At 42.5% G+C, this 18561-nt stretch overlaps 1 long non-coding RNA gene across 4 annotated transcripts in view; it reads left to right on the top strand.

Moving 5' to 3' along the window:
* Positions 1–17438, top strand: part of LOC146544586 (uncharacterized) — a 47313-nt gene extending 29875 nt beyond the window's left edge. For 3 of the 4 annotated variants that reach the window (XR_014882273.1, XR_014882275.1, XR_014882274.1), the window contains exons 2-4: positions 13787–13965; positions 14429–16580; positions 16838–17438. This is a non-coding gene — a long non-coding RNA (uncharacterized LOC146544586). The remainder of the gene's footprint in view (positions 1–13786; positions 13966–14428; positions 16581–16837) is intronic. The other variant, XR_014882276.1, reaches the window with a different exon arrangement.
* The last annotated feature ends 1123 nt before the right edge of the window (positions 17439–18561 follow it).

The raw sequence follows: 18561 nt of genomic DNA, 5'->3' as shown, positions 1-18561 counted from the left end.
CCTGGTCTATCCTTCTCCCTTTCTCTCTGTATCTCCCTGGAGTTCAGAAGGATACAGTGTTTTAAATAATTGGCCTAATTTTGAGCTTCTGTCCCCACTGCTGCCCCTCAAAAGTGGCTTGTACTTATGCACAGTGATTATTAGTGTTGTTCCCTTCCAGAACGTGTTTCCAGATACTTCTCAGAGCTCTTGTTTTTCTGAATTTCTTCCCCTAATGCATTAAATGATGTGGTCACAGCTGTGATATGCTTTCCTTTCATCCTTTCCCCCTGTGGGAGAGCTGCATGGGTAGAGGGTGGGTTTTGCTTTGGGGATAGAGAGGAAAAGAGACTTGGCATGTTTTATCCTTATGCCTTTTTTTTTTTCCTCTTGTTAATGTTTATGTCAGGTTTGATTAGCTATTTTACAGCATGTGACTTTACAGACTAGCTGGCAGGTTTGGTCACATCCCCTGACCAGTACTGGTAAGGAAAAGGTGCTATAACATTTTACACAAGCTGTGTTTTCCAATAGGTCAGTAGGTCTGTGATCAACCACAATACATGTGTGTTCAATGGCAAAGGCATGTCATTTGCACTTCTCAGCGTGAACACAGCAGTCAGTGCAGAATCCCAAAACCTCCTGAATTTGCTACTGGCTCAGCCAGCCATGCACAGAGCTGGAGGGGCCAGCCTGGTCACCTGCACGCAGCAGGTGAGCTAGCGGTGGCCATGTGCTGTCATGCTGTTGCCTGGCTCCCTGCAATGTGTAATGGGCTACCTGCCCTTGGTCAGCCCTTCTGCTGTCCTCAAGGGTCAGCTGCAGGTGGAGATGGTGGGGAATGTGCTTTGCTTTATGTCTCTGGGGAATCTTGTAATGATAATTTTCTGCCACTCTAATTGGTTTTACACTCTGTAGGCTATTTCCAAAGGAGAAAAAAAGGTTAGAAAGCATTTAAAACAAAATAAAGGTTAGTCTTGACGTGGGGAGAACACACAAATCAAGAGGAGAGACATCTTGGCAGGCTTTGTCAAGATTGCCTGTGGCATGGTACAGAACAGAGGCGTTAGCAGTGGTAACAAGTTTGTTCAGTCCCTGCTTCCAGCTGCCCTCCCAGAGGTAGAGTAACTGGTTCTTCCCACTTCCATCTTCTACCTCTGTAGTTGGCAACAGGGCGATGTCAAGCAGATGAAAAACATAGCATAGTATCTTTTGTTATTGTCTTTACCTTCTAGATGAAAGTCACAACTCTGGAGTCTATCTGGGTATTTACCTTCAGCCTGCTACCCACAACATCACTTTTCAGCTCCTGCAGACAGCCAGGAAAGACTGGCATTTATCACTGCTATGCAAGGAGCACCTTCACTTCTTGTTGCAGCAATTCTCTGCCTCGGTGTGTAGTTCAGCTAAAGCTATTCTTTCACTTGTTTTTGTCACTGATGCAGGTAAAAAGAAAAAAGAACCTAAACAAATGAATTAGATTCTTTTTCCCAAGATAGAGTGTTGATTAACCAACACTAGTAGTTGCCAAGCAGGTGTATACCTCAGAGATGATACTAGTGTAGAGAGAAGCTGCCAATGTTGCTGGTTTGTCTATATTTTTAGTATTTTCCATGTGATTAATTAAGGATAGACTGTTTTCCATGCACATTAAATTTCCTTTAATAAACTGGTGAAGTTTTTCCACAGATCGAAGGCCAATTCTGATCTCACTTACACCTGTGTAAACGTGGACTAACTCCATTGGAGTCCATCCATTTAATCTAATCTGTCTATTCTCAAGTGTGTGAGGCATTAGGGTATCTAAGCACCCTCACTTCTCCCCAGACTCACACCAGCGTCACTGGGTTCAGTCTTAGTCACCAAGTCCTGTCTTTCATATATAATTTATCAACCAGAAAGATGTTAGGTCATTTGCACTCTGAAGTAATCATCACTCGGGCTACAGATGATGGATAGGTGGGGGGAGAGCAGATGGTATAAAAGATTAATCAAAAAGCGAGAGTCCACGCCACCGTTGGTCCCCAGCTAAAGATCCTCTTGGGTGTGAAAAATGCTAGAATAATGGTGCGATATTTGTCTCTTGAATTTGTGCAGTTACTAGGAAATCCTTTTACACTGCACAGGGCTAAGAAGGCTGGCAGCTTTTTCAGGAAAGCTGGTGGTCATCTGCTTGAGACAGGACTTCCCCAAGGAAGCAGCTGCACCAAGATGGCTCAGCCTTGGCTATGTATTTTGGCAAGGGATGCCTAGTGCTTTCCTCCCCACTCACACACTGGGGACATGATCACAGTGTGCCCCTCTGCCCCCAGTCCCTTAGCGACCACCTTTCCCCATTCATTAGCACCAATTCCCCACAGATCCCCACTCTTCCCATCAGATTACTTCTCACACCCGTCCACTTCCTCCCTAGCCAGGTGTCTCCTTCCTTGTCCCATCAGGTCTCTCCCTTCTGAATAGGGAAGGCTTCAATGCTCCTGTGACAGCTGCTGTTCTACTTCCACTAGCAATGGCTTTTTCATACCTTTCTTGCAGCTAAATCTCCTTCCTCCAAAGATGCTTCACCTTTCCCACTTGCATTCCCATTATTTCTTTCTCCTCTTGCTTCATCTTCATTTGGGTTTTCATTGGGGCACTTCAGGTCCTCCTTGAAGATGATCACATACCTCCACGAGCAGAGTCTAAGCAAATGAATTTAGAGCCCCAAAAGCCAGACTGGAGCCAAAGACAGGCAAAAGGCAGGAAGGATGAGAGTTACGACAAGGAATTATGAAGCCAGCCCCACAGAATCAGTCAGTGTGAAAAGAAGTATCAACACAACATGCAAACCCACCACCAAACACTGCATATACTTTTTGTGAAGCTTTTGGGCAGTGAGAGAATCTGCTCCTCCGCTCTAGACATCACTATCTTTTCATTTGCTGTCATGAAGCTTCAGCACTATGCCATGCTCTGGCTCATGTTTTCAAAGGCTTCCTTCACGGCACGAAGAGCCATAAACCTAAGAACGTTACCTGTACTGGGCTACTTTTTGCAACTGTGTTGGAGATGGTAGGCATTAGTGTGAGCCAGAAATGACTGCACATCAAATTTGTTTTAAATTAAAGCTTCAATTTTTCAAGAACTCTTTATTGCCTCAGGCAAAAAGAGAGGTGGAATGACGTTTCACTCTTCCAGTGTAAACCTGAATTGGGCAAAGCCCTCTCTATGCTGGCCGTGCAGTTCTCTTGCAGCGCTTCCTGTTCAACTATTCAGTTTGGTTGCCATTGGCCAGCTTGAAAACCTGGGGTTTTAATCAGCTGCAAATTGGTGCTGCTCTACTGAAATGTGGTTTTCAGACTGTGGTCTGTAGGTCCCCAGAGGTTTTGTGGAGTGCTTCAAAAGAGTCTGCAAAATGTAACTGAGAAAAGCAGACTCCGCTACCAATAGGCTTAAATTGCCAATACAGGGACCTGTGCCTCTACTGGAACGTTTTTGGGGTGCCAAAATATGAAAATGACTGAAGACTAAAAAAGCAGTGCTGTTTTACACTAGTTGAAGTTCTGTTCCTGCTTGTTCACTGAAAAAAAAAACAGTTTTGAAGACTTGATTGGAGAACAGTAAGCAAATATTACAGTTGAGGCTGAGAGTACTGTGTGTAGTTCTAAAAGGATGTTGAAAGCAGTCTAGAGTGCTGTCACATACACTGCACATCTGTAGATGAGCTGGCCTACTTGAATAGTAGGGGTTAGCAAAGTGCAGTTGGAATTATCTGAGCATGATATTTTGGAAAAGTGGTGTTCTGAAAGTCACTTCAGGAAGCCTATATCCATCTCTCCTAAATGAAAAATGAGTATTTGAAGTAATGCTTTAACATGGTTTTATGTAACATAACCTCTGCTAAAAAAATGCATATAAGCTCTTACTAACTTCAAAGCAGTATAAGACCTTTCATTCAATTCCAGTAGTGTCACATTAATTTATCATGTTCTGAGTTCTAAGAGTTTTGTGTATTACACAAGTATACACAAACGTGTTCTTTGCAGTATTTTATTTATTCTACTCTTAGAAGTGGCTAGAAGATGCATATGCTGTTTCACTAAGGATTTTGAGTTTAATGTTGTTCTCCAGAGCAAGAAAACCTGAAAACCCTATAAAAAGCAAGTTGAGGGTGCCTGAAGGTAACAGTTTCCTCAAAGATGTCTAAATGACTTCCTTGAATTCTGTCACATATTTTCTTATGTTTCTTCCTAATGTTAACTTCAAAAAAATATTTGATTTCTAGAAATATTTTCATTTTGCAGAGCTTCATATTCCATTGAAATAGGACTTCTTACAAATCAGGTGACTCAATTTCATTCTCTTACTCTGACCATAGCACAGACTAATACAAAAGATTTGGAGATGGATTAAAATATCTACAGAGGATGGAGAAGCTTGGATTTGGCATCTAAATTCTGCTTGAGATCATAGAATCGTGGAATCATTGAATCATAGAATAATTTGATTTGGAAGGGAACTTAAATATCATCTAATTCCAACCCCCTGCAATGGGCAAGGGCATTTCCCATTAGGCCAGCTTGCCTAATGCCCCATCCAGCCTGGTCTTGAACACCTCCAAGGAGCAGGGCACCCACAGCTTCTCTGGGCAGCCTGTTCCACTGTCTCACCACCTTCACAGGATTCCTTCTTTACATCTAGTTTAAATTTACCCTCTTCCAGTTTATATCCATTTCCACTCATCTTATTGCTACGTTTCCTTGTAGGAAGTCTCTCTCTAGATTTCCTGTAGGCCCCCTTCAGGTATTCAGTTGAGATCAACTCAATTTATTTTGGCAATTTTCTACACCATGCAGAGAAGAAAAAAACTTCCTTGCAGGAAAAGTCTCTGTGCTAAATTCCACTCTCTGGACTAGAGCAACTTGCACTGACTGCACTGAACTACATGCACACAGTGAGACAGGCAGCATGCAGTCCTGTGTGAGGAAATGATGCTGTTTTCACATCACAGAGTCACAGAATCACAGAATCATTTGAGTTGGAAGGGACTTTGAAGCATCATCTAGTTCAGCTCCCCTGCAATGAACACAGACATGTATAGCTAGATCAGATTCCTCAGCTGCATTTCCTCTCTCCCTTTCTTAGCACTAGTTTACAAGTCTCTGTTCGGTGATTTGCCACCATCTTTTCTGCTCCGAGGCTTCTGGAGAAATGTGTTATCCTAGAGCCAATCATTAATAAGTAAATAAGCTTTTCTAAAAAAGCAACTGGAACATTACATGAGATAGCAGAACCTGATGTGCTCTGCGAGACGAAGGGAAGGTGAGAGAGACTGCTACAAAGGGAAAACCATTTTGTAGCAGTGATTCCACATATGTTCTGTCTTTAACCTTTGCCCTCCTGAATACTTGCCATGTGCAGATGATATGCATTTCATACAGATCCAAACCATGCCATATTTTTATCTAGACTACCTATGTGTAGTGAGTACAGTCTATGATAGATAGCAGAGGTTTGTTAGTTCATATCAGCATATGATCTCGCTGGTATCTAAAACATATGCTACTTACCATAGCATTTGCATGTGCATTCATATGTTTTTGTTCCACGTGGGTTATTTTAGAGCCTTAGGGTCTACCCATTTGCAAATGTTTGACTTAGATGAATGCAAAACCACCATATGTAAATGTAATTGTGGGGGCGAGAAGGAGGATCCTTCAAAAATATGGTTTATCTTCCTCCTTTCTTGTCAGTTTGTGTATTTATATGCATGTGTTGCTGTCACACACTTATCAGAACTCACTTTCGGGACAAACAGTCATAACGCTGCATCCTGTAGCACCATGTAAGGTAGGGAATAGGGAATCTAGGCTTCTCTCTTTTAGGTGGGAATTCCTATTTTCCTCTCCCCATACTTAAACATCTCCCACAGTCATATGTACACCTACAAGCTAATTTCCCCATTATGAACTGGATCATCCGTGCTGCAAATGGAATATTGACTGCGGAAGGTTACAGTGAGGCAAACTCATGCTATTTTCTCTTCATGGAGCAGATGCATCGACAGTTCATAAGTTATTCATGCTCACTGGCCTCAGGGATCCATTTATATAAGCTAGAAAGATATATAGAGTGCCTGCCTATCATATGGCCCTCATAAACATAATCGTATCCCAATTTATAGCATGTCATCATGCTTTTGAGGAAGAGAATTGCAATTATTCCCATTTTTCTCATGACAAAAAAAAGATCTGGAGGACACAAGATAGTTTCCCCATACCTAAAGAAGTTCATTCTGGCTCTCAGAAGTCCCAGACTTTGTCATCTGTTGGACTCCTGTTACTCTAAAGTATGTAAAATATCTCCTGTCAAACACTTAACCAACGGAAGCCTGCATATCCCATCTTGGCTTCCGTAACTCCAGCTGTAAGCATTGGCCTTGCATGAGACCTGTACTCTTTTCTTGAGGGATGGTGCTATGTTCACCATGTCCCACTCAGCTTTTGCCTCCCCTTCTGCTGCAAATGAAATTTGCCTACTGGTACCAGGCAAGGGATGTGTCACAGGTTTTAATATCTCCATCCCTGTCCAGGGATATTGACTGGTCAGATTCATTTGGTTTAGTTTGCATTTTGTAACAACTTGAACAAACGTATGCTCAGTCTTCGTGCTTAATGTATGCTTTGTGTTACGTGCATCATTCCCTGTCCTTCGTTTACTGTCAGATTTGCTTATTGTCTAATGCAGCTGTGGATGCCAGCTTCTGATTAGTATGGAGCAGAGATGTACCAGGTTATCTCTGAGCACAGCTCGTCTGTTACTGTGGAAAAACTCTAGGGAAAGCCATGGATGCATTGTTGAATTAATCAGAAGGAAGAACTGTTCTTGGAAGACATGGCACTTCCTCCTCTGCAGGATAAGACATGGCCAGATGCCAAGGGTAGGGAATGGGGGCATAATTAAAGGCCCAAATACAGGAGGAAGAACTTTTCCCTGTAAAGATGAAGCATTTTTCTAAAACTTGATTTCTTACACTGCTTGGAACTCATCAGTTCCACCCTTTCTTTTTTTTATCTTCTGCTTCAGTTGCAGATTTTCCATCTTACTCAGCAGTCCAGTCAGGAGAAATGCAATTTCCTTCCTCTTTGATGCTTGCAGATGCTAGATTCAGAAAAGGGCAATTGAAGGAAGAGTGCAGGCCATGCCATTTGGGGCATGGTTTGTCCCTCCTAGTGTGGATGACGGAGAAGAATACCATGACCCTCTTCAGCTTTGTTCTCAGTATTACTCCACCAGCATCATCAGTATTTGTTCCACGCACAAATTCAGCCTCACTGTGGTTCTTTGACAAAGATCAGCATTTCTCAGATGTACATATGTGTGCATAAGCACACATGCAGAGTGATTTATAGAGACAGTAGTGTTTAATGGCTCCACTTACTGCCAGGTGTTGAAGTTACAGTACGTTTCATACTATAGAGTTCTAGACCATGGTGTAAATCCTTTTGGATTTATAACTGTATAACTGCACATCCAATGATGCCACCTTTTCCCACTCACTCCCAATGCTCTCTGCCTACCCGGATACATTTCCTTTCATTTTCATGCAGAGTATGTCCCCATCTCATAACTGTGTAAATCAGCCCGCTCTTTTGATTCCTCCCACCAGCACAGCTGTACATGCAGGGTCCCATGTCTCCCGGCGTGGGATGCCTGCCGTGGCAAATGAGCAAAGAAGCTACCGGAGGTCTGCACTTCTGTTTACTTAGCCTTTATGTAAAAACACATATACGTATTTTTTTAAACATGCAGACATCCGCCGGAGCTAGCATTGTTTTCATTGATTGCTGCTGCTGGAGCTCTGGAGGCAGCAGTGTCGATCCATATGGAAACAAGGCTTCCATAAATCTGTCAGACTTCAGTTCTCTTGCAGAGTCTCATCCGGTTGCTTACTCCTATTTTCTTTTCCTTGTTTTCAATCCCCGATTGGGTTGAGTTCAAACAAGCCACTTATTTGGCAATGCCCTTGAAACAAAGGTCTGGTTCAATTGTGCCTCTGAAATGTAGGGAACATACGGTTTCCTCATGCACTCAGAAAATGGATATTTGCAGGTACATATGTATTTGCTGTCCTATGTCCTCTGGCACACATGGGTAGAGCTCTCTGGCATACCTCATTTTAGCATGCGGGGGCTGAGTGCTTTTCAAAGCCAGGGATTAGGCGCTTTCTTCTGTGAAGGAGCGGCTATTAACATTTGATGCCTTCTGTCTTGCCTGCTGCTTTATGCTCCATTGGCGCTGTTTCAGAAATGACATTATCATGGGATTGAGCAGCTCAGAGGATTGAAAAAGGGCTGCAGAGCCTTTGCCCTCTAGATCAACAGTTCATTGCTGACCTGAGCAAATACTGGCTAAACATTAGTATCTGAATTGTGCTGGGCATCTTCTTTCCTGTCTCTGGCAAACATGTCCCTTTTCTCCCCAGCACAAAATGTTGGTTTTCTAGGCAATTTCTGAAGCGGCTTTGAAGACACTCAAAGCTAGAAAATGTCCTTTCAGAGACAGTGTCAAGGCAGACTGGCCAAGTAGTGTGAGCTTAGTGCACAGGCTGTCCTCCACTTTTTTTTCACTATTTGTCACCTGCAACAAAGCTACCTGTGTGGCCCAGAGGCATGGAAAAAGCCTCTTATTGGCATTACTGAGGGACATTACAGAGTGGGAGAGCATGCCAGAGTGAGAGGGTTGTTCATAAGTAAAGATATTTGCAAGTTAATTAAAATCACGGAATTTGGGAATTTGAGAATTATAGCCTAGGAAGGGACCTCTGGAGACCATCGAGACCACCCCCCTTGCAGGTTCCCTATAGCATATTGCACAGGAAGATGTCCAGGTGGGTCTTGAATATCTCCAGGGAAGGAGACTCCTCAGCCTCTCTGGGCAGACTGTTCCAGTGCTTTGTGACTCTCGCAGTAAAGATGTTCTTCCTCATGTCCGTATGAAACTTCCCCAAGGGGCCCACTGCCCCTTGTTCTACTGCTGCACTCCACTGAAGAGTCTGGCCCCAATATTTATGACCAATATGGCAAAAGACTTTAGACTTTCACCATCCATTCCTGCCTTTCTGAGGAAGGGTATGTAAACTGAGAGGAAACGGGACACCGGTTCATTGTCACCTTTCATATTCAGAAGATGATGTGGTGATAAAATCAAAACTATTCTTTTTTCTTCAGCTGGAGCAAACTGTGTGTAAGAGAATTTGCTATCCATATGATACAAGGCACTACATAGATACCACATGCCTGACCTGCTCTAAAACCATCTGTCATCAGCTCCAGGCAGCACCCATTCATCTTGGTGGAGCAGCCCTGACAGTTGGTTTAGTGGCCTGTTTACATTCACAAGCCTACCAGAGCTGCAGCTGGCTTAACTAGCTTGTTAATATTGTTTACTGTACTTTGCTATTTAACTGGGATAATGATAAGCAATCTCAAATTTAGTGGCTTTCCAAAGCCTTTCATGGAAGAGTGGCATTGGCATGGAAGTACTAAATCAAGGCTTGCAATGATTCAGCTGACAGCTCTGTCCTTCGCTCTTACCCTTATCATTGTGTTTTCTCCTCTGGAATACAGAGCAGCCTTTGAATTCTTCAGCTTAGGTGGTTGTATTACATGACCTTATTACATTTAAGGACACGTTAATTTAATTTCTACGAAGTGCATGTATTTGGATTCCCTTCTCTTCTGGCAAGCATCAGGATGGGAAAGTATCCTTCCAGGGCCCATTGCAACAACCTTTCTGCCCTCCTTTCCCCTCCCTGACACTGAGCATTTCACCTACCAAATGCAGCCTGCCTGAAACCCATCACTTTAAGAATCAGCTGGTGAGAGGGCAACGTGCCTGTGAGCAGCCACACTGTTAATCCCTGGCACTGAGGAACAAAAGGGAAGGAGGAAACCCAAAGACCTTCTTCACATTGTGTACACATGGCCATAAAAGATGTTGCTATGCGGGCAGCACCATGACTGTTTGCCTTCCCCTTGCCTTTTCCTGTAATACTCTCTCCATGGGCAATATTTGCCTCCCTCCTTAGTTGCCATGCTACTGTCCTTTCCTTTTTAATCCCGATTAAAGAGTCAGCTCTTCTGTGATTTCCTCAGGAAATGGGAAAAACTTAGTAAATTCTTGAGTCTTCTGCCCACCCCCTTCCCCTTCAGTATTCTGCACGTCTGCCTATTAGATTATAAGTGATTTGTAAAGGGGCTTAGCTTTAGTAGGAATCTTGTACATTGTCAGCTGCATTGTCATCAGTAAATGCACACTTTACCCAGGCTTCTTGCTTTCTTCTTTTTCCTTTTAAAAATGAAAAATCCCTTGAAGCTGTGAAATAAAACTACAAATGCACAAAGGTTTAACTGTGGTGCTTTAAACAGGTACTTTATCCACAGCACTGTTTGAACTGTGAATACTAGCATTTGTGACAATCTAACAGTGATGCTTTGTCTGCTGGTAAAAGTCTAATTGCTCTCCATGATGGCAAATAAATCCAGATAGGCTTTCAAGTTAAAATTCGGATTTTGAGCTAGCCATGTTATACACTGCAAAGCATTGTCTCCACAATACAGGCTTGTATATGCATCCATTTCTTTGTGAAATAATTTTATTTCATGGACAAAACAATGCATTACCCTTTTTAATTGATATGTATTTATTTGTCTTCTGTAACTAGAGCAATTGTTGATAGAATACTGTGTGTTGTAATATAGAGAGCAGGTACTGTACACTAGGGTATTGCTTTGAGAAGTTGGCGTGACCACAGAGGAGAAGCCTGTTTAATCACCAGGACATGTTGGAAGATGTGCTCTAATTCAGATTTCCTATGTGAATAGGAAAAAATCCCTTGTTTATCAAGTATCCTCAGGCAGTTCAGTAAGATACAGGTCAAGTTCCCAAGAAGTCTGGAAATTTGGACATTAGTCTCTCCTTGCGTATGTTCTCCACATGAAAACTTGCTTTGTCCAGACTGAATTTGATTCCTGACTGTCAGTGTTTCAACAGTGAAAATCAGATCCTGTACTGAGGTTGTTGCTGTTTTATTGTCATTTTGAAGTTATGTGTGGTGGCAGAGCGGTTGGCAAGACTGCATTTAGACAGTGCAGGTATTTCTTCATACAATCATAGAATGGCCTGCGTTGAAAAGGACCACAATGATCATCTAGTTCCAACCCACTGCTATGTGCAGGGTTGCCAACCACCAGACCAGGCTGCCCAGAGCCACATCCAGCCTGGCCTTGAATGTCTCCCTGGATGGGGCATCCACAACCTCCTTGGGCAACCTGTTCCAGTGCTTCACCACCCTCTGTCTGAAAAACTTCCTCCTAATATCTAATCTGAATCTCCCATCTCAGTTTAAAACCATTCCTCCTTGTCCTATTGCTATCCACTCTCGAAAACATCTGTTCCTCCTCCTGTTTATATGCTCCCTTTAAGTACTGCAAGGCCACCTGGAGCCTTCTTTTCTTCAAGCTATAAGTTTGAAGCTGAACAGGTAGGAAGAATCATCTAACTGCTAGGCTGAGTTCAGGCACTGGCTGGTCCAAGGCTAAAGCAGAGAGTTGGTGATCTGGAGATGTTATGTCATCTTCAAGGAAGATGAGAGCGGTGATGATCTGGCTTTGGGTCTTACCCAGAATTTGTGAAGAGCTGACCCAAGATTCAGCCCGCTGTAAATATCCACATGAAGAAATCTGGTTTTGTTGTAGAGCAGATGGACGTGACTCACACACCCTGACATCATTTTTAACCAAATGCATAAGCTTGCCTATCGAAGGAAGGCAGCACCTCCTGTTTGCTGAGGTGCAGGCAGTGCTAAAAGGTTGACATGTAAAGAGCTTGCCCTGCTAATGGATCAGGATTTTTATAGACAGAAGGGATATGCCGTAGTCAGAGTGGTAAATCTGTAATGACAGACGTTCGTTCTATATTTGTGAATGACCTGATTTGGCATGCATGTAGTTCATTCTCTTGACAATAATGGAAACATGTGTGAGACGAACAGAGAAATAAAGCTGTGGTTAAAGCAAAGTTATAAATTTAAAAACGTTTTGGTATGAAATATTTTCCCCACCTTGATTTGTTGCCTTGTTTAAGAAAAAGAAAAAAAAGCCTCTGTTTGAATAGTCTTTGAAAAATCTTTCAGCTCTCCTCTTTTCTCCTCCTCCCTCACCTCCTTTCTAAGCTCTAGAGATGAGTGTAAGACATCTGTCAAAGCTGTGGTAATGAATTTATCTTGATTTGTGAGGACCCCAGGAGTCTGTCAGAGCATCCCTGGCTGCTGCTGCCCCATGGCTGTGCAATCGCTGTCCCTGGGAAGCTGAGGACGGGCACCATCATGGGACAGACCATGCTGTCCTAGTGTGAACTTGTCCCTGACCTGGCGAGACAGGGTGGGGGGAGATGCAGTTTGGAGGGCAAGGCACTGGAAACCTTAGAAAATATCATCACAGTGCCCTCTTAGAAGAGCCTTTCTTGCTTTCTACCCCACATTCTCCCCCTTTTCTCCCTCCCTCCCTCCCTCCGTCAGGAAAAATTCTTGAACTCCTCTGGCTTGGTACCAACTATTCCTTTGGCTTTGCAGTCAGAAAAGCTCACTGGGGATGGAGAAATTGCCATACACAATGGTTTTGAGAACTAATAACACATGCATGCAGTCCAGCCTTGAATTATGTGAAATATGGTGCATAGCTTTCAATCCTGTTCTGTCAGAGGCCTTGACTGCTTAAAAGCCTTCCAGTGCCTCTCCCCCCTCTCCCACCCCCTAAAATAAAATAAATCCCACATGCTTTCTCTCAACTTCTAGCATCTGTGACCGTAATCGTGCCTCAACTGCTGGCAGCACGCCTGGCCTGTCAGCCTCACCCAGGGGCAGAGAAGGAGTGGCGAAGGATGCCTGCCGGACAGCAGGGCTGGGAGGGCATGCTGGGCCTGTGGGAGCCATGGGGGCCATGGGACCAGGGCACTGTGGAGGAACAGCAGAGCAGAATGCTGCTACTTGCCAAGTGGGGACAGGGCTTGAGAATCAGCCTTGGTGGCTGCTTTGTCCTTGCAGAGTTGCGTGGGGCCAGTGGCTATTGCTGCGGGCAACAGTGAAATCAAGGGGCACCTACAAGTGGGCTAATTATGTTGGTGGGTTGTACTCCTGCAGCTTGTGATTCTGTTGTCCTCCATCAGCAAATGAAGGTACTCCTTGTGCTCATCACATTTCTGAATAAGGACAGGTGGGACACTGGTTTTGCCAGCAAGAGAGGCAGCCCTGCTCACTACTTGGCTCTTTTTGCACGGTCTCTAGCATGGCTGTTTACGTTTGTTAAATGCTAGTGTGGATTGCACAAATCTCCAGACAAGATAACTCCTGGAAGTTGTGTGGTGTCTAGTAGAATGATTATCAATCCCGATTACGACCTTTAGCAAGAAAAGTAGTAGAAAAATCAATTTATTGCTGGGAGAACTTTTACCACTGAAAGACAACGCATGGAACTTAATTGCTTGAAATAGTTTAATCTTGAAGCAAGCACAATTCTGGAAAAATCTATCAGAGATAGCAGGCATATACCCACTGGGGTAACATCTTCCTCTAGTCTTTAAGATACTCAGTTTCAATGAAGGCTTATGAGAGGTTTATTATTTCAGCAGTGACGTAATTAGCCACCATTATAATTAAGCTTCCATATCCACAACGTCTTCTCCAAATGGATGTTACTGAGCTGTGACCTGCAGGACCTTAAGATAACTTCTGTAGCACCATCTATGTTGGGTGTGTATTTCTTCCCAGGTTGTCCTCAAGAGAAGAAAGAGGAAGAAGATGAGATGTAGCCGTGGTTGGAAGAGAGCAAGGGAGAGAGGATTGAACATCCAGAGCAAGTTCATTGGACATGCCAGAAGAAGAGCAGAGGAGCTGCACTGTGGCCTCCAGGCTCTCATCCTCACACTCAAAACTTCTGTCTAAACAAGGTTTGCTGGCTTTTTCATGTTCCTGCTAACAGGATGAGCACTCAGCTCCACAGTGTTGTAGTATTACTGGTGTACTTTTCTGCTATCTTCACTGATTGTATTCTGCCTTGTTTTACTATGATTACTGTAGCTTTTGGATGTAGACAAGTACACCATTATGCTAGACATTTAAAAAAACAATGGCCCATAGAGCTTAGATCCCATGGGGATAGCTTTTTCCTCACAAGGATGGGCAAGGAGAGGAAGATCTTACTCACAGGGAGTGTGCAGTCTCCATCTTTGTAGGCTTTCAGACTAGACTGAAAATGCCGTGAGCAGCCTGGCCTGATAGCATAGCTGCCCTTCTTGAGCAATGCTAAGACTAGAGGCCTCCTGGGTTCCTTACACACTGAATTGTCCTATGAACTTGATCTGCTTTTTTGAGTTTTTATGTTAAAAATAGACTGCTCTCTCTAATTTGTAGGCAGATACCAGCTAAGTCGTTGATGGCATTTTCTCTTGTTCTGGGACTTCTGAAGGATGCTGTTATCGTAGACAATCTGGCTCTCTTCTCACCTGCATCTTAGTGACCATGGCAAGTCAACTGTAATTGTTCATGTTTGGTTTTAGTATTGTTTGTTAATAGCCTAGCACTTTTTCTTTAAGCTCAGTTAAGTCATTACTCACTGATCAGTCACACTTCCAATGGTGGCTGAATACAGCAATGCATGTTTTGTTTTGGTTTGGTTTTTTTCCTCTGCTGATAAGCGTGTATTTGCATAGCCTTTTTTGTCTTACTGAATGACGTGGTTTTCCTTCTTCAGAGATGTGTATTTTCTCCTCATCCTTCCTCCTCCTTACCTTCCCTCCTCTGAATACCTTCAATGCCAGGATGACAGCTCTAAGGCTGCTGTCAGTTCCTTGGGTGTTTCAAACCAAGGACTTTAATCACAGCATGATGCCATTGTGTGAGCAAAAATGATATTGATGGTGTTTGCGAATATACTATTTTTTTAAATGAAAATGTTAAAAATAAATCTTTTAGGGGAATTTTACATATTAACACTCAGTGGTTTGAATATGTGGTAATACTTTTTGCATTTAGAATGCTTAATTTTAAAAGATTATGTGGATAAAGATCTATAATTAACTGATAAACATTAAAACATTAACTGATAAAGATTTATAAGACTGCTGAGGAAAATTATAAGAGTTTTCCCTCTCCAGTGCGCTCTTTTAAGGAGTGATAAAGGAGGAAACATAGGAATATGGCCTTCAGTATGGCTTAAATAGAGCTTGCTTTATTGCACCATTGCTGAATTAAGGAATCGAAGTTGACACACATTTATTTATTTATTTATTTGAGAAAGGCAGATAAAGAGAGAGAAGTTGATTTCAGTCTAACTGTAATACTCTGTTTTCTGGGAGGCTATTTTGGGCCAAGAACTGCAGTAATAAGAAATCAAAGCAGATGGTATTCCTTCTATATTTTTCATCCAGAACTCAATAGAAACCACACCTTGAATGGTAAAATATTAGATATGTGACAAGAACAACACTGATTTTACAGAGTGGGTAAATGAATTTTCCTACCTTCCTACATTTTTCAAAAGTAGAACTAGAAGTAGATCCAAATCCATCTACTGTTGGGAATTCAGAAGAAATACCTCCCTTGACTTTGCCTCTGGGACCAGTCTATTGGACCTCAGAACTTCACTTCTGTTCATCCCAGCCTGGGCCCACCATACGTTGCTGCCACTCTGCTGGAGGGGCTTCAGCCTTGTTTGTTGCTATCTGTTTGTTCTCCGTGGCATGCTGAAACTTCCCTATTATTGTGCCAGTGTCAAATCCAGCCTGCTTTTTAAATCCATCTTGTATGCAACTATTTTCAACAACTGATCTTTTCCTTTTCTGAGCTTTTATTCAATGCTTCACACTACGGCTAAATCAGGTGCCTTGATATAATGCTCCTGCAGAACAGTACTAAGACTTAATGATCAGCACAGTCCTAATGATGTTGCTCCTTTTGCCTCTTTGCCCTGTTTATGTGCAACATAGAACCTATTTATGATCATTTCTGCCGGCTGAAAGATAAAGTGACTATTAGTAATGTATACTAGGATGTTTACTAGGTTTTTCTTAACAGCTGTGTCTTTTGCTGTGATGGGGTGCTTTCGAGTCAAGACTTTTTCATTCGTTTGGGTGAGTTTGTTGTCTTTCATTAGCTATATTTCAAAAATAACTTTGCACCTCCGTACTTCCAAATACAGACCTGTTAGCCTTGAATCAACTACACTGCATGTGGAAGGACAGTGCAAACCCCAGAGGCTTGAGCATTTTCTGAGGAGAGAGGACCCCGCAACACTGCTTCTGTGGTTTGTGGGGAAGTGGGTCTCTGTTGTTAGCAAAGAGCCAGTGTGGTTTCAGCATGCCAGGAGGTATTGTTGACAGTTCTTTGTTCTCCCAGGAGACGAGATCAAAACCTGTCTGCCTTCACTGCAGCAGGGCCATGAGTTGGTGGATATCAGACCTTCTCAAAAGCATTTCTGGTGACTTCACATCTGTAATGCTGGTTCTGGTTTTTCTGATCATCTGCAAGGATAGGAGCCTTTCCTACACAAGCAGAATGAGTAGAGGTAAGATTATCCTGTGACTGTATCAAAGCTAGTCATTACTGGAGTTCCAGTGTACATGAGCATATAATTCGGATACTTGTCCCCCAGAATTTTGGCTCTCCTCAATCTCCTTTCAGTTGTTCCCCTTCCCCCCCCCCCCATATAATAAAAAGCTTCCTTGACATGAAACATCATTGTGGCATGAAAAATTTCATCTGATTTCACCTAGAAACAATTTTAAAAAAATTTTTAGTAACTGGATGATGATCTTTCTTCAGAAATCATGTCCAAGGCTGACAGCTTTGTTATCTTTGACCTCCATACCTATGCTTTGACACCGAGACCCATTTGAGGATGCTCAACTTTAGCTTCCCCTGACTCCACAGGCTGAAGTCACTTCAGCTGGAGAAATGGCTTTAGGAAATGTTGGTTCAAAAAAGAGAAAAGATCAGTCATACTGCTCTGCTAATTACATTGGCCATATTAATGGCACAGACTGCTCATTTTCAGGCTCTGTTGGAAGGATTACCCAGAGAGGTGTTATTCTCTCAGTACAGTGTCAGATGTCACCCTGTAGGATATTAAAACCAAGTCAAGATTTGTTGAAAAATATTGTTTTTGTCTGTCCAGTAACACATACAGCACTAGATTGCAGTAAAAAGAAATGTCTTTGCTGAAGAAATGTTAATGCGGGCTGCCAAATGGGAGAGATTTTCCATAGTTCACTGTTAGTGTAAGACCTCAGCTCTCACGGAATATGCTGTCTTCTAATGAACAATTCCTTAATGAGAGCAGAGAATCAGAGTTTCACAGTTGATGAATGACAATAAAGTTGGGAAAGTGTTGTTTCTGTATTTCTTTCTTTTTCTTTTAACACACACACTAATTGGCCTTAAATAAAACAGAGTAGAACAATAGATTTATGATATTTTTGTGCAGAAAAACCAGATTTCAGGCATTCAGGGAAACAAGCTCCCCTTTTATGAGGTAATTATGATTTAGTGTTTACTGTCTCCCTGTTGAGTCTGGGTTGCTTTTAAAGTGGCTCTGGGATGAAAGTCAAAAATGGAATTTACAGTCAAACCTTTTCAACATGTAAAGTGCAGGAGACATACTTTATTTTCTTAGTAGTATTTCCTCTGTGCCTCTACCTTGCTCAGAAGAAGCGCCTATAAATTGTCCCATACGGACAGGTTGCTGAATCATCAGAAAATAGTTATTTTTAAAGAGTTTGGAAAGTCCTCTAAGAATTCAGATATTTCTTCTAATAGCAGTCATCTTTCAAAGTCCACTTCCATCTTCCGCTTAGAAGTCAAACTTTAGCTGATTTATAAGGATCAGAATCAAGTAGAGAAGATGACCTCTCACACAGACTCGCCATTAGGTTTATTTCTTGTTTAGCTTGGGGAGAAGTCTTGGCTTGGAAGAAGTTTCCATTCAGGATTAGTTTGGGGGCATTCTGGGAAATGAGGCAGTTACACTTCTGCTCTTTGTCCATTAACTTACCCTGCACATTCAGCAATCTATCCTAACAGCACACAGCAGCTATGTGCTCAGCAAACCCAGCATATCACTCACATCCCTGCAGCTCCCGAAGAAATGTCTCCAAAAAATGTCTCTCCAAATTGCTGATTTCACACCCGTACAATTTACTTTCTAATCCCTTTTCCCTTCCTACCCTGCTACCAAATTTGCAAGCAGTAGGTAGAATTTAGGAGTCATCCAGGAAAAAAGACAATCAACAAAATGCTAAGAATTGCAATAGCATGGGACTGCACACCAAATTACTTTGGCAGCAGTGCAAGACAGGTTGTGGTTGAAATACGAATTTGTAAGGGCTACTGGTGTTCAAATCATGTGCTTGTGCAGCCTAAGAGATTTCTTTTGCTTTGCAGTCTTTCAGCACACAACTTCTGTAAAAGACCAGCAGCACACAAAAAGAGTGCTTTAGCCCTAACAGAAAATATCAATTAAAAGTACAAGAAAATGACTATCCTTAGAA

This window comes from Meleagris gallopavo, chromosome 3 (assembly GCF_905368555.1).
Source record: "Meleagris gallopavo chromosome 3, MGAL_WU_HG_1.1, whole genome shotgun sequence".
NCBI lineage: Eukaryota > Metazoa > Chordata > Aves > Galliformes > Phasianidae > Meleagris > Meleagris gallopavo.
The sequence above is the reverse complement of the archived record's forward strand: the minus strand, read 5'-3'. Positions and strand labels throughout refer to the sequence as shown.